We start from the raw sequence: 16,398 nt of genomic DNA, 5'->3' as shown, positions 1-16,398 counted from the left end.
CTTCTTCTTCTTCTTCTTCTTCCTCCTCCTCCTCCTCCTCCTCCTCCTCCTCCTCCTCCTCCTCCTCCTCCTCCTCCTCCTCCTCCTCTTCTTCTTCTTCTTCTTCTTCTTCTTCTTCTTCTTCTTCTTTCGCGACAGGGTTTCTCTGTAGCTTTAGAACCTGTCCTGGAACTAGCTCTTTTAGACCAGGCTGGCCTCCAACTCACAGAAATCCGCCTGCCTCTGCCTCCCGAGTGCTGGGATTAAAGGCATGCGCCACCACTGCCCGGCCTAGAGAACAATTTGCAAGAGGCTGTTTTCTCCTTCTTCTACCCAGGGGATCAAACTTGGACTTCAGGCTCTGTAGCAAGTGCCTTTATCAAGCCATCTTGCCAGTTCTCTTGCTATTTTCACTCACTTCTGTTCCCATCAGTGTCTGAGGTCCTGACTCAACTCTTCAGCCTCCCAGTAGATGTCTTCCCCGTGAGATCCTATGCTAAAGAGAAAATAGTGCCAGAGTCCTCAGAATGTGATGTGATGAAAATAAAACAAAATGGCATTGCTGATGGGGAGGAGCAGGCAACTGGTCCCGTGCTGCTGGATAGGGAGGGGTCACAGAGGCAGAGACTCAAGCAGCACAATGCACTAGCTAAACCAATACCTGGAGCCAGGGCTTTCAAGGGAGGGGTCATTCAAGGGAGGGAACAGGGACAATCAAGGGAGGGGCCAGCAACAATCAAGGGAGGGGACAGGCTCTGCTGTGATCATTAGACAGCAGTAAATTCACACATACAAAGGTATGAAGTTTAGGCCGGGATGAGAGAGTATGAGGGGAGGGATTAGCTGCTGAGATTTGCCTGCTGTGCACAGCCTAGAAGCTGTCATGCAGTAACCCCCACAGAACCTGTTTCTTCTGCCATGTTTTTATGTGTCGCGCCTCTGTGTGGCTCCATTCCTCTGTGTTTGCTAATCTTCTCAGCTAAAGACTTTGCTCTCTGTCTCTCTGTCTCCCTCTGTCTTTCTCTGTCTCTCTGTCTCTGTCTCTGTCTCTCTCTCTCTCCTTCTGCCTGTGCAGGAGGGGACACACCAAGATGTCCCTTTATGGTCTCTTGTCCTCCAGCTAACCACAAGTTGGGCTGTGAATTGCATTGAGTCAAGCTTCACTGTGACATCATCCAATTAAGCTCAGGCAGCCACAAGGCACAGGCCAGAACATTGAGAATGAGGTGGATGACCCAGGCAACCACACTCTCCCTTGGTGGGATTCCCACCAAGGCTGCAGGACGAAGGCGGGTAGTGTGTGCTTTGAATATGGGCTCATCCTGACTCAGCAACTGTCTCACCCATTTTCCTGTTGCCTGACAAAAGCATCTTAAGGAAGAGCCTATTTTTACTCAGAATTCCAGGTTACGGTCCACCAGGGCAGGGGAAGCTATGATTACAAGCGGGTGAAGCAGCGGATCCTATTGCATCCAGAGTCAGAAAGCAGAGAAATGAAGCTGGTGCTCATCTGGCTTTCCCGGGTTTTCCTTATCATTTGGTCTGAGATCCCATACCAGGGGCTGGTATTGCCCACATCCAGGGAGTAAATCTCTCTGGGACTCTCTCACAGCTATGACTACCTATAGTCAGGTTGACAGTGAAGAGCAACCATTCCAGCCAGGGACCCTTCCAGGAGAGTCTTGATAATAAAAGGGTGTTTGTGGGGGTGTGTTACTCCCACCAGTCGAGAATAAGACCACTACCACAATTTAAAGCCAAACTTAAAGCAAGTTTTAATTAAATCCTGGCCAGGTAGACGGGCTCTGGCCAGGCTCATCTCTGGGTTTCCAGAAAATGGTCCCAAGTCACAGTTGGTTGCAGCTCAAGTATTTCCCATCAGATCCAATCAGGGGCAAATGAACAATCTGATGTATTTCCTGTCTACATCCAATTAGGAACAGGCACACATCCTGATGTATTTCCTGCCCTTGAACCTCCTGCCCACATGTGATGAAGCACATCCGGTGCAGATGGGTCAACCAAACTTGTTTAGGGGAATGAAGACATGTAGCTAGTTATCTCCCATAACAATAGCCTCCAGCATTTCAGGATCTGTTCTTGGGCAAGGGGCTTGTAGACCAGAGGATTTTGATTCATGGCTCTTTTGGTCACAGTAGTTAAAACTTAAAATGTAATTTCAGCTCTCACAAGTGTTGTCATAATGTAAGAGATGATGAAGATCATATATATCACACACAACCTAGAGAGTTTATTTAGTGTTGCTTTTATGTACAAGAATCTAGGGTTGACCATTTGGGACTGGATAACTTATCAGGAGTCTCATTCCTAGAGAAAACGTATCCCCCATTTCTCAGTAGCCATTGCTAGCCTGAACCTCTTATCTAGGGGTGGGGCCTTTTGAGACTTCTCTCATGTTCATTGGCACATCCACTGGTATAGTCAGTGTGCCAGTTGGTCTTCTTTAGACCACCTTACTGTTGAGATTTCATGGGTGCTGCTTTCCTATGGGGTCTAGAAGACATTGCGCAGCAAAAGGATCCTTTAACCATCAAAGATTCCTTCTCGGTTCTCTGAATGATTTGCTTTATTGATCTGATAGCATGGGTGTGGAAGACAATGGCCTGGAAGCTACTATAGACTTGAAACTATGCATCAGTTCACTTTCATCCATTGGGAACTGAGGAACACAGCCTAGATAATAATCATACAGTAAGAGATAGGGCTGGGTGTGTTGATTTTTATGCTACCCCTACTCCAGAGGCTGTGGTCAAAGAGTCAAGAGAGTTCCAGGCCAGACCCCCATTGCAGCAGCAGCAGTAGCAACAACAACAACAACAACAACACATACACATACACACACGCACATGATATATTTAAAACAGTTGACTATATAGTTGCCAAAGCAAGTCTTATTCCAGGATGCCCATTGGTCAATGCCTGTAGGAGAAGCTATGTTCCTGCTTAACAGAACAAAAGCTTTTTCCCCCAAGTTTTCAAAACACATCTTCCACCTTATCACCTATAAAGCATGTTTTCTTCTCCCTAAATTTCTTTGGAACCAGAAAGAAAAGTGCAATTTCCTGGGTGTGATTATCCTCTGAGAGTCTCTCTATGGCTGTAGGATGAGGTCGGACTTTGATGTGATTAGAAGCCGGGATTGTTTGCCAAGGAGAATCCATCTCTGGAACATCTGAAGCCAATCAAGCCTCATTAGCATGGGGCTGAGTTTTCTCACTCTTAGAGAGAAATAAATAAAACACTGGGGCTGCTTCTGGAAGATTCTGATGGCCAACTTGTCTCTGAAGTAATTAAGTTCCCAGGCTTCCAGTATCAGCTGGACCCAGTGCTAATGAGGTACTAAAAGGCTCATAAAGGGTCATTAACATTTTAGAGCCCTTCTAGCCCCAGGGAACTGTCTCCTTTCCAAACTTGGTCCACCAGGGTACAGTAAGGAGGAAGGCCTTGAGATGAATGTACTGTCTGAGGAGAAATAGAACTCTCTGCCTGGAGGGATGCTGGGAGCTGGTCCCTAAATTACCCTCCTGTGTTCTGGAGAAATTCAGCAGCTTCAATTCAATGGCTGCTGTTGATGGGTTCATGTGGAGCAAGGGGGAAAAAATGTCCACCATGATTCCCAAGTCTGTGGGGGTTGAAGCCTGGCTACTAGACTGGGCTGCTGTTTCCCATATGCCAATAAAAACTCAAGAAATAGTAGGAGCAGAGAAAAGAGATTTATTCAAGATGGTCATATAGGGAAGAGGCACAAACAAGAAGGTTAGGTGTTTTAGGGGCATTAATAAGAGGCTTCGGGGTAACGAGAAGGCAAGAGGTAGGCATAAGTAAAACAGTCCCGGCCAAGGTGTGGGCCCGTCCATCACTGATCTACCCATGTCTGGGCTTCTCTTCTATCCTGGAAGGTGAACTGATATTTTGTCACAACTGTGAAATCCTCTCTGGGAAGCAAATTTCTCCTCTGGCTGGCACTGGGGCTTCAGCCCTCCCTGCCCCCAGCATGGGATTCTGGGAAAATTTTAAGCCTTTGGGGTCTGTTGTCTCCATTAGTCTGACAGTCAAAGCAAAGGGTACCAATCTTTCTAGAATATGATCTCTCCTGCCAGGATGATTACTGTACCAATGTGTGTCTTTAAGGAGTTGAATGTACAGTGAATTCTAACATGGCAAGAGGTACTTTTCTGGAATGTAGATCCATTGAAGGTCAGGCCTGAGTGTGGTGGTTTGAAAGAAACTGGCCCCCAAAGGCAGGGGCACTATTAGGAGATGTGGCCTTATTGGAATAGTTGTGGTCTTGTTGGAGAAAGTATGTCACTGTGATAGCGGGCTTTAAGGTCTCATATATGCTCAAGCCACACCCAGTGAGACAGACCACTTCCTGTTGCCCACATATCAAGATATAAAACTCTTAACTCCTTCTCCAGCACCATGTCTGCCTACATGCAGCCATGATGACAATGGACTAAAGCTCTGAAACTGTAGGCCAACCTCAGTGAGATGCTTTCCTTTAAAAGAGTTGTCATGATCATGGTGTCTCGTCACAGCAAAAGCAACCCTAATGAAGACACTGACCTGTAGTGACAAAAGATGAGCCCTCCATGGAGACCTGGTGGTAGGCAGTGGGACATGCATGACTGCCATGCTGTAGTGGGTGCCTGCAGGCAGTACAAATCTGTTCAGTCCAGTTAAAGGAACTCAAAACATCAGATAACTGGAGGGAAAGCTGGGTCCCCAGGACTTTGGGGATGTAGCTCCTCCCTATGTTTGTTCTCTGTCATTCCCCTATTTTCGTGGCTTGCAGCATCTCCAGCTTCAAGTCCAATGGAATGGAACAGAACAAGAACACAGGATTGAACAACTGGGACTGAAGCTCTTTCTTTATTCTGTGTTCTGTGGGTGAAGAAGAGGCCATGTGGACTGGCCAGTCAGAGTTCCCATCTTCACCTGTTGGGACCACAGAATGATTAATCAGTGTGAACCCTGACCCCTAGTTTGTCCTACAACAAAGAAAAACTAAGGACTGTCCACCAAGTTGGAGTGGCCACTGCTCTGCAGCATTCTCAGAAGACATAGGACAGACACATCACAGTGTCTCAGTATCCCCCACTGCAAAGGCAAAGATGATCATCTCTATGGGCATTTCGCATTCATACTGGAGAATAAACACCAACAAAGCATTTGTTTATTGTGCATTTAACCTCATGCCAGGTTCTCTGAGGACCAAAGGCATTGGTTCAGATATGGGTCGGCAGAAATGCACCTAGAGATGACCCAGGACAAACTAGGAACAAGATATTCAACATTCAAGTGACATCTGCAAAGACTATGGTGTGTGCACCCTAAGAGTCTCATTTAGACAGGTGTTCCTGTCTACTCGCAGGGGAGATACAGGGTGAGTGTTATCAGAGTGCCCTGTAATCTAGAAATGGAAGCTACTGTCACACAATAAGAGAAACCACCATCGTGAGTTCTAATATACACACTGTGTCCTCGTCTATGGCTCTCCTTTGACTTTAGATGGTGCTTTTGATTGTTTGTTTTCTCTTGATACAGGATCTCACTGGGTGTGCCAGGCTAGAAAATGTCTCAGCCTCCCAAGTGCTGGGATTTCGGGTGTGTCACCAGGCTCTGCTTAGCATAATGTTTTAACTAGCTATCTAATGCCATTAAGGAAAATTTGTCACTTAAATTATTAAGGATGTTATAATTTATATTCAATTTGTATAATGGCATATTCAAAGAGATATAATGAAATTCAACATGTATATGGAAATTTCTAAAATTAAGCAATTTGCATTCATATTTATAAAGCTGACAGAACAATGGAAATACTGTATTACAATTAATCCAACAGGGGATGGAGAGAGAGCCAGCAGTTAAAAGTCCTCTTGCTGAGGACCTGAGTTCAATTCCCAGCATCCTCACTTGGACTCACAACCATTCATAACTTCTGTTACAGGGGATCCAATGCCCTCATCTGACTCCCCAGGCACCAGGCTTATATAAAACAATAATATATGAAACATATGAAAGCAAAATATTCACACATATAATACACATGTAAAAGTTAAACCAACAGGCTTCATTTTATTTCTGCCTGCAGGCCCATTCCCCCGTAGGTCTATCTTTGTCTGGCTGATGATAGAAACTGGACATGGGGGTGGCTCTCCCTTTCTTTCCCTCCACGTCACCACTTTTGGAGCAGGGAGTTGGCAGGTCCATGGGGTTAGAGAAAAGCCAAAATAAGATGTTAAAGGTTTCCAGCTTGGCCATGTTTCTGGAATACTAGGCTTTTTGTTTTGCATTTGAGCATGCTGCGTGTGTATCCAGTGTTCATACACTTGCCCCATTGCCCAGCCAAACTTCCTTCACCAAGAAGCAGTTACAAACTTATCACCAAAAACTTCAAGAAGTCTGTGTTTAGGATGTAAAATAAATAAAAAATTAAAGTTAAAAAATTTTTTAAGAGGTCAACTTCAGGACATCAAAGCATGCTTGGTTCCCAGTGTAAATGCACACCTTGGCCAATGATGGTTGTCTCCCCCACTGCGCCTTTAAGGTTGATGGTTCTCCAGGGTATCCCAGTGCTCAGAGAGCAGGCATGGAGACAGGCCAGCTCAAATGCCACAAATCCCACCGTTTGTGAATTCTCATCGTGATTACTATAATTGATTAGTTTTCGGTTCCGATAAAATTGCTTTTGACACTCACCGGTTCTCATTGCTTTTGTGGCCATTCTGGAAGCTTAGCTCTTATCTGCTGGCTTTTAAATGCCGGTAATTTATCAAGATAAGAATAAAACGCTGCACATTCCACTAAGAAGTGCTGCAAATAAATTTTTGCTTCACCTCAATATCTGACAGCAATTTGAATAAAAGAAATAAAGGTGTGGATGATCGATCTTCAGCTACAGATATAGTAATATTAAAAATAATCTCTAAGGCCCTTGAGACCATCAGCAGTGTGCAAACTGAAGAGGGAAATCTGTGTCACACTCCCTTTTCCTATGAGATCATCTGACCTCTGTGGTTTAGAATAGCGTTCCAAGAGAGCCTGATCATTGGTAATGCACTTTGGAAAGAGATGTGCAGAGACTCTGAAGAGGTTCAGTGCTGTATCCCCGGCAGATATTGCTAAAACTCCTAAGAAGTTCCAAGGCATGAATTCTATTCCCCTTCTCTTATCATTGGCTGAAAGTGTGAAGCATAAATTATAGGGTGATTTGGAAGTTACTGTCTATTGTTTTTTTTTCTTTTTTCTCACTAATAGTAGGCATTGATTGCATTAGTTTCTTTTTATCCCTCTGATAAAATACCATGACCAAAAGCAACTTAAAGATGAAAAGGGGTTATTTTGACTCTTCTGAAAAATAGATGCCATCCTGGCAGGGGAGGCATGGCAGTTGACATGCCATGTAGCCAGTTGACATTGTAGTCAGGAAGTAAAGAGATCACATTTCATCCACACACAGGAAGCAAAGCCATGGGTCAGCAAGTGGGACCAAGTTATATATCCTAGGAGCTTGCCGCTTTCTCTTCTGATTTTGAATCCATATTTTCATCTCATGATTCATTTAAACCTCAGTGCCCTTCTGTTTCATGTTGCTATTAACATATTTCAAAGTGACATTAGAACTGTGACCATGTCTGTGTGAATGTCCTGTATAGACTGTACATAGCAGAGCATATCTAAACACAGCCGACCACAGGCTCTGAATCCTCATTATACTACTACGAGGAGTGTTGAACTCCTGTTAGCATTTTTAAAAACATCGCTTAGTACTTTTGAAATATTTCTTTAGGGTTAAAGAGATGGCTCAGTAGTTAAAAGCACTGGCTCTTTTTCCAAAGGACCCAAGTTCAATTCTCAGCACCCACATGGTGACTCACGACCATCTGTAACTCCAGTCTCAGGGGATATGATGCTCCCTTCCCGCCTCCATGGATACTGCAAGCATGCACGGCATAGACATACAAGCAGGTAAAATACCCATACACATAAAACATAACAATAAACCCTAAAATATTTCTTCTCTTGAATTGAAGGTTGTTTGAAGACAAACATAAAAGTATTTTCAGAATTCATTAAAAATTTCCTTTCAACTGTTTTCTGTTTAAGCAATGAGGAAACAAGAAAAATAATTCAACTTGTAGAATATGACTCAGGTTCCTGGTCTCCCAGCAACTCTTTACACTGGTCATTTCAATTACTCATGGGCACAGCAGCCTTTTGGGATGTAAGGGACAGTACCTCCACTTTCACAGCATGAGTCCAAGGCTCAGGAAGCTTACAGGCTGATGAACATGAGGTATGATGGGCATTGAAGAGGCTCCCTATGGAGTTTGCTAACCATTTGGGCAAGAAACTGCTCTTGCCTGGACTGCTTGATGGTATAATGTATGAACTGGACATGCAGGACCCACAGGAAAAACAATTACTGAACTTGCCTAAAGAAGGTGAGACAGTCCTTCAGAGTTCCCGCTTTATGAAAGAGTCTTCCAGACATTCTGCAGTACACAGAAGAAAGTTACTGACAAAGTACCAATATAAGCAAAACAGTCTTTCAAATTTCCTGCTTTGTGGAAAAGTCTGACAGATACTATAGGCCTGTAGGCTGAAGATGGATGCCCCAATATTATAGAAGAACTTTGGGTGACCTTCCAGGCAGCGAGATGTCTCTGTCTTTTCTAGAGTTTTGGAAGTTTCTTAAAACGTATTTCCTGTTACTTAGGTAATATTATATCCTTCTGGAGTCTCTGATAGAGATGAAGACATATAGTTATAGTTTTTTTAGTTACGATAAAAAATAAATTAGGTATGAAATTTTATACTCACAATGAAATACTGTAACTGTAATTCTTGTTTGATATTGGTTTTGTATATGTAATTTTACTATGTTAAAATTAACCCCTTCCTTTTTATTTAGCAGATAAGGAGAGATGATGTAGGATTCCCCTCTGTATGCTATCATGTTTTATTACCATTGGCTAATAAAGAAGCTGCTTTGTCCTATGGCAGGGCAGAATATAGCCAGGCTGGAAGAGATGCAGATAAAGTAGACAGAGTCAAGGCAGATGCCATGTAGCTGCCAAAGGAGAAGGATGCTGGAACCTTATTGGTAGGCCACAGCCTCATGGTGATACACAGATTGCTAGAAATAGGTTAATTGAAGATGTAAGAGCTAGCTAGGAATATGCCTAAACTATTGGCCAAAACAGTGTTGTAATTTGTAGAAAGGAGCAGCGGTCTGTGGCCCAGGTTTCAGCTAGCTTTACCGGAAATAATTACATGGAAACTGTATTCTTTTAAATACTGCTTGGCCCATTAGTTTTAGCCTCTTATTGGCTAACTCTCATATCTTGATTAACCCATCTCTAATAATTTGTGTAGCACCACGAGGTGGTGGCTTACTGGAAAGGATCTTAACCTGCATCCATTTTGGAGAGGAGAGCTATAGCATCTGTCTCACTTCCCTTCTTCCCAGTATACTGTTCTGTCTACTCCACCCACCTATGTTCTGTCCTATTAAAGGGCCAAGGCAGTTTCTTTATTAACCAATGAAATTAACACATAGACAGAAGACCCACCTATATCAGTAATTAATGGAGTTTCTATGTGATTATTTAGGTCTGAGCATTGGGAAATGAACAAACAGTCTCCACTTATAGGGAGAGATCTAAGAATGATCAGTGGGGAATGGAAGGTATCCCGCTTCTGTTTAGGACAGTGGTTCTCAACCTGTTGGTTACAATCCCTTTGAGGGTCAAATGACCCTTTCAGAGGAGTTTCCTAACAGCATTAGAAAACACAGACAATATTTACATCACAATTCATAACAATACCAAACTTACAGTTATGACGTAGCAATGAAAATAATTTTATAGTTGGAATTTATCAACATGAGGAACTATGTTAAAGGGTCTCAGTATTAGGAAAGTTGAGAATCCATGGGCTGGGAAGATACTAGAAATAAGTTGTTCTACCCAAAGCAAACTTTTTGTCTAAAAACTATCAAGCACTCCGGAGAAATAAGGGATGCCAAGTTTCCTGAAGCAGTTGTGGGATGACTGTGTGGCAATGCCTGGGGTACAGTGAAGGAGGGCATGGCCAACCTTCAGAGACAAGAATGTCTCCTGAAAAAGTGGTGGTTGAAGGAATCAGTGTGAAGAAATTGGGCTTAAGAGGAGAAAAGACAAGTGGAGAAACGACATACATACCAGAAAAGAGATCTACATTGTGATAGCAAATGTCATTAATAAAAGATTCACAAGATAAATGATAGTAAAATTTTGCTCAAAGCGATGATATAACTTGAACATTTGGGAAAAAGAACAGCAGAAAAATCAGAGATTAAATGACATGCATACCAATATGTCCAGAGGGAGAAAAATGGCGTGAGGATAGTTAAAAGTCTCATGACTGTGGAGCTATTGAGTCCTCTGAGTGACACCTGAAACATAGAAGTGCTTGAGAGAAATGCCAGGAGACATGTACCAATTCACATGCATGAAAAATGTGCCAATTCACATGCATCAACCACTAGACCATGATGATAGAGTTCAATGCAAGTGAAGAGAGAAAGGAAAGCATTTATGTGGTGAGAGGAACCTAACCAAAGTTTGTAGTATGGTTGTGCACATGTGTGCACTAGCATGTGTGCATGTGTGTATTGTGTGAACACATACATGCATCTGTATATGCACGTGTACATGCACACATAAATGTGTACATGTGTGTATGCACATGCATGCACACATGTATATGTATGTGCCTGTGTGTATGAGTGTGTACGTGTATGTAAAACTGTTCCCAGGCAAGACTGTATCCAGAGACATAAACACCAATTCTTTCTTTGCTGATATAAACTTGGAGAGTTTAGGGTCTTGGTGAGTCAGAGTCTTGACTAAAATTCACCAGGTCCCATCAATTAATATCTGCTGTTAAATACACAAATATTCCTCAACTTACAGTGTCTGAGAACTCCTCATTTTTGCGATAGCCCATCTCCATGTCTCTCTGGCTGTGGCTTCCTCCACTAATGTTGCCTCTTTGGTCAGGTGACTGTAGCTACCTGGAACATCAGGCATCTGCCATGCAGAACAGAGCGAATGCTCTCCCAGTGCCCTTTTTGGACCTGTAGGTTTTGATTGGCTCTGCTGAAGAAGCTCTGTTCAATACACTAACAGCTCTGGACAAGGGATTTGTTATGATGAATGTTCACACCTGAGCGATGAATGGCCATGCTAATCAGTGAATGAGTTCCCCCAAACAGCAACCAACCAGAGTCATCTGGGGACACAGGATTCAGAAACTCTGGCTCCACCACAGAGAGCTGAGTGTGTTTGATTAAAAGAGGTGAATTCTGGGAAATACGGTTTAAAACTTAAAGTTACCTTGGTAATTCTCCTCATTCCATTAAGCACACTGTGTGTGTAGGGTGCTTGCAAAGGGTTTCGGGAAAAATGGTTTTAGAGAGAGGACTGAGTTCCCTTGACAAGGGCACCTTGCAGAGTTTGTCATATAAAAGATGATGCTTTGTAGATAATTCCTCTCATGGTAGTCAGATATTTTTTAACTTTGTACTGGTAGAAAATGGATCTGTATTCAGTAAATAACATACCTCAAATTGGGATTTTAATTTGCCACTGGGAAATGAGGATGATGCTATTATCCATCTGTCTGTCTGTCTATCTATCTATCTATCTATCTATCTATCTATCTATCTATCTATCATCTATCTATCTATCATCTATCTATCTATGTATCTATCTATCTATCATATATCTATCTATCTATCTACCTACATCTCTCTGTCTATCTATCTATCTATCTATCTATCTATCTATCTATCTATCATCTATCTATCTATCATCTATCTATCTATGTATCTATCTATCTATCATCTATCTATCATATATCTATCTATCTATTTATCTACCTACATCTCTCTCTGTCTATCTATCTATCTATCTATCTATCTATCTATCTATCTATCTATCATCTATCTATCTATCTATCTATCTATCTATCTATCTATCTTCTATCTATCTATCTATCTATCTATCTATCATCTATCTATCTATCTACCTACCTACCTACCTACCTACCTACCTGCCTACCTATCTATATATCATCTCTATAATAGTTTTTGAGGCAGGATCTCATGTAAACAAGGCTGGCTTCAAACTCACTGTGTATCCGAGACTGGCCTTGAACTTCTGTGCCTCCTCCCTCCTGCCCCCAATTGATGAGATTACAGCCATCACCACACCCAGTCATGACAGCGTTGTGAATACAGCTTCTGTGAGTCATCACCTGTGTGGGGTAGGTTTTCCCCTAATCTTGACAGTAACTTTATATAATTAATACATGCTGTTTAAACTAAAAGAAGAAGCACACAGTGGCATAAACAAATTCCCTTTGAAATCAGGGCTTCTTTGCTTTACTCTGCCACCTCCCCATGGCTCTTCAAACTGTATCCCCAGAGATCCTAGAGGGATCAGGAGGTCTCTCCAATGATCTTCAGAAAGGATAAAGAAGGGAGAGTCTTTCCTCACATCTCAGTGACCAAAATGGACCACCTGACTGTTTCTGAACCAATTGGCAGGAAGATGGAGGGGTTGACTGGTCAGGTGGATGGTTCTCTTCGAAAGCCCATTTGATATAAAGTCTGTGGAGGAGAATTTACTCAACTGGATGCTGGGAAAGTGGAAGCTCCAGACAGTCTTGAACACAACCTCTATACAACAGCTCCAGGCTAAGTGCCTATGAAAACATCCTACAGATTATTATGTGTCTTTTCAGGGAGCTGTTGGAGGGACCAGTGTGTGCTCTCACGTATAGAAAACTTTGAAAATAAACTAAGAAGCTTGCTTTTTAAAGTCAATATTTTTAAATATAAACAAACATATATAATGACCAACATAAAACATGGGCTGTCATTAAAAGAGGGTTTTTAGCAAGAAATTATTAAATCAATTTACTGTTGGGTTTTTACATGATTTGTAATATTTTTATATCTTTTAAAATTATTATTATTCATGATTAGTAATATTATAAATGGTGCAAGTCAATATAGCAAAAATATTGGTGATGTCATGTAAGGTGCCTAAAGTTCAAAGATTATTATGAATATGAAATATGTAAGAAGGTAAATTCTATTAATGCTGATAATTCCATCTTATTTAAAGTTTCGTTATTAATGTGGCATGCGACAGCTACGCAGAAGCTGTACAGTCTGGGCAGAGAGCCACAGACAATTCTGGGTCTCCTGAAAAAGCTGTGAATGCCACCATGCTGGGTAAGCAGGTTGACAGCCAGGTCCCTGGTGTTCAGAAACAGAAATGCAAACAAAAGAGTGGAATCCAGTTTCCAGGGAAATCTCTGCCTTCGCTTTGCAGGCTATTCTGAACTCTTGAATAGCAGTCTGGCCACCTGCTTGTGAGGCATTCAGTGCTTGTTGTAGGTACCGGTCACCCTGTGTTATGATAAGCACACCTGGGGGGTGGCAGAAATGGGCGTTATCTATATTGAAAGGGTGATTGTGAGTTTTCATTCTCTTCTGCTCTGAGACTCAATAACCAAATCAATGAATAAGAGATAGAAGGAGGGATGTTTTCGATGAATGCTCAGAGGTTAAATGTGGTTAATTGTTCCTGTAGAGGTATCAGGTTCTATTTCTAGTACCCACATTGAGAGGATCACAACCTCTTGTAACTCCAGCTCTAGGAGATCTGACGCCCTCTGCTGGCCTCTGCAGACACGGCATTCACATGCACATACATTCCCACACACGTAAATTTAAAAATATATCTTCAAAAGACAAAAGAGTCGCTGTAGTCTATGATTATTAAAGTAAGCCTGCCACAACACTGACACTTACCTGCTATACTTCTTTCTCAGGTTGCATGTCAGGTTATATGGTTAGCAGGAACTTGAGGTAGTGAGTCACACTGTATCCAAGGAAAGAATTGGAGCGCACAGGGTAAATGCAGTATAGTTAACTAGCTATATATCTGCCTGCCTGCCTGCCTATCTATCTATCTATCTATCTATCTATCTATCTATCTATCTATCTATCTACACACACACAATATGTATATGTATCAATGTTTGCGCATGTTGGAGGAAGAGACCAAGATAGAAAAAGAGAGACTGTGAGAAAGAGCTCAAAGATAAGAAAGAGACAGAGAATAACAGAGAAAGGGACACACAGAAAGAGACAATGAAAGAGAAACCAAGAGCAAACAAAGAGATTAATAAGTTTACCATGGGGGCATGAATGCCTTGGAGCAGCGATTTCAGATGTGAACCAAGCTTCAGTCAAGATTCCTTCTATTGGCGGGCTCAAGGAAAGGCTGGTATTGGCAGAGAATTGGCCCTATCCTAACCATGGTGATCTGGAGTCATAGTGTATCACTAACCCCTCTAGGACACAAAGCATTGTGTGTGCACTTAATGCTTCCCATAGACATACAATGCAGCTATGGTCCAAAGACTCTTGTCTCTTGGGAACCAATTAGGGAGAGTAAGAAGAGTTAAGAAGCCTGACATTCTCCTGGCCATGGGCCCACACCTGTCATTTACCAGGTCTCATCAGCTCGTGTCTTTCAAAGTCCCTCTTTTCTACTTCCTGTTTGTGAGACAGGTGGGTTGAAAGCCACCATTCATGTTCCCTTGTCATCCTTTAGCTGAAACCACAGAGATAAACTGCTATTGTTTACAGCTTTGTGTCTTGAATTGACAAACGTGATTATATGAAATTAAAAAGCTTCTGCATAGCCAAAGGCCAGATACTTAGGGAAAAGAGACAGCCTATAGGATGGGAAGGATCAGCAAAATTCCTTTTTGGAAAGACCATGTAAAAGTTGCAAAAATTAAATATGATAAAATTTTCTTATTTTTGACACTATTTTTCTTCCCTGGTGGAATCCGTACTAAGTAATCCCGATTTTTAAAGAGTTTATCTTTATTTATATATGTGTATATATCCAAGTGCATGAGTGCAATGCCCAAAGAGGCCAGAAGAGGGCATCAGCTTTCTTGGAACTAGAGTTAAGGGTGGTTGTGAGCCCCTGATATGGGTGTTGAGAACCAAACTTGGGTCCTCTGCAAGAGCAGCAAGTACTCTTAACCTCTGAGATTATCTTTCTTGCCCCTTTCCTTAGTACACTTAATAGAAGTCTAAAACACTACAAAACTCCTTCTCTTGTTTTCTCCTTGAGAACCTCCTCATCCTGTCTGGATGGTTTCATCTTGTGTGTAGCACTCCTGACTCCTGAACTTTCAATCTTGCCCCAGCTTCTGTCAGGTGTATCATGATCTTCACAACAGATTTCTTCTCAACAGGCTCCCTATTTGGGACAATAGGGAGTTCGAGACCAACCTGGACAACTTAGTAACCTGAGGACCAGTATGGGAAGTTGGGACCTCACCAAGCAAATCCCTCCTTTCTTGAAATTGTTTGATGAATACAAAGACTTGGATTGTTGGAGAATATTATTTTCAGGTGTGTGACTTGTTTACACTGATTTTGTTTAACTCTGTGAAGCTGTGTTACTGTGCCTGTCTAACACACATGATGATCCTAATAGAGAGATGAACAGCCAATAACAAGGCACAAGCAAGAATAGGAGGGGCTAGCAGCAGGCCAAGATAAATAGAAGAAGAAATATGGGCTAAAAGAGAAAAAGGAACAAGAGAACAAGGAGAGGAGGACATCAGGGCCAGCCACCCAGCTGCACAACAAGCCACAGAGAAAGAAGTAAAGAAAAATATGCAGAAGTAAGAAAGCTAAAATCCCAGATGGAAAAGGAATTTGAAATGGCATAAGATAAGAAAATCAAGCTAAGGTTGGGCATTCATAACTAATACATCTCTGTGTGTGATTTATTTGGGAACTGAATAGTATCCCCCCCCCCCAAAAGCCATAAGAGTAAAAAATGAATTTATAAGCCTTGGTACTTTCAAAATCTCCCAAATGAAGGGATAAAATGTTTAAGCAGAGCTTTCCTACAGGTAATCCTATGGGGATGTACACCTGAGACTTGAGCTTAGTTGCCCACAGATACTAACAGGCAATTGGAGAAGACACTTGTCTATAGTAATGGAAAAGAGCTGTGCTGAATGTATTGGGGGAGCAACATATATCATTTTTCTGTACAGGAGTCATTGCATAGGATCCAGAAGTATTGAGCTCTGCACTCTTGCACCTCTGAGCATTGCAGAGCGATGAGAGGGGATGCTGTGGTCATCACTAAGAAGATGTGTGTATCTCTGGTTATGTTGGTATTCTGAGCTGAAACTCTCTATGAGTTTGTCTGTCTCCTAGAATTCACAAGAACTGCTGGGGAAACATCACTAACTACAACTGAAAGTCTAGTCTGCTCACCAAGAAAACCATCC

Source organism: Microtus pennsylvanicus, chromosome 1 (assembly GCF_037038515.1).
Source record: "Microtus pennsylvanicus isolate mMicPen1 chromosome 1, mMicPen1.hap1, whole genome shotgun sequence".
Taxonomy (NCBI): Eukaryota; Metazoa; Chordata; class Mammalia; order Rodentia; family Cricetidae; genus Microtus; species Microtus pennsylvanicus.
This window is presented reverse-complemented; position numbering follows the sequence as displayed.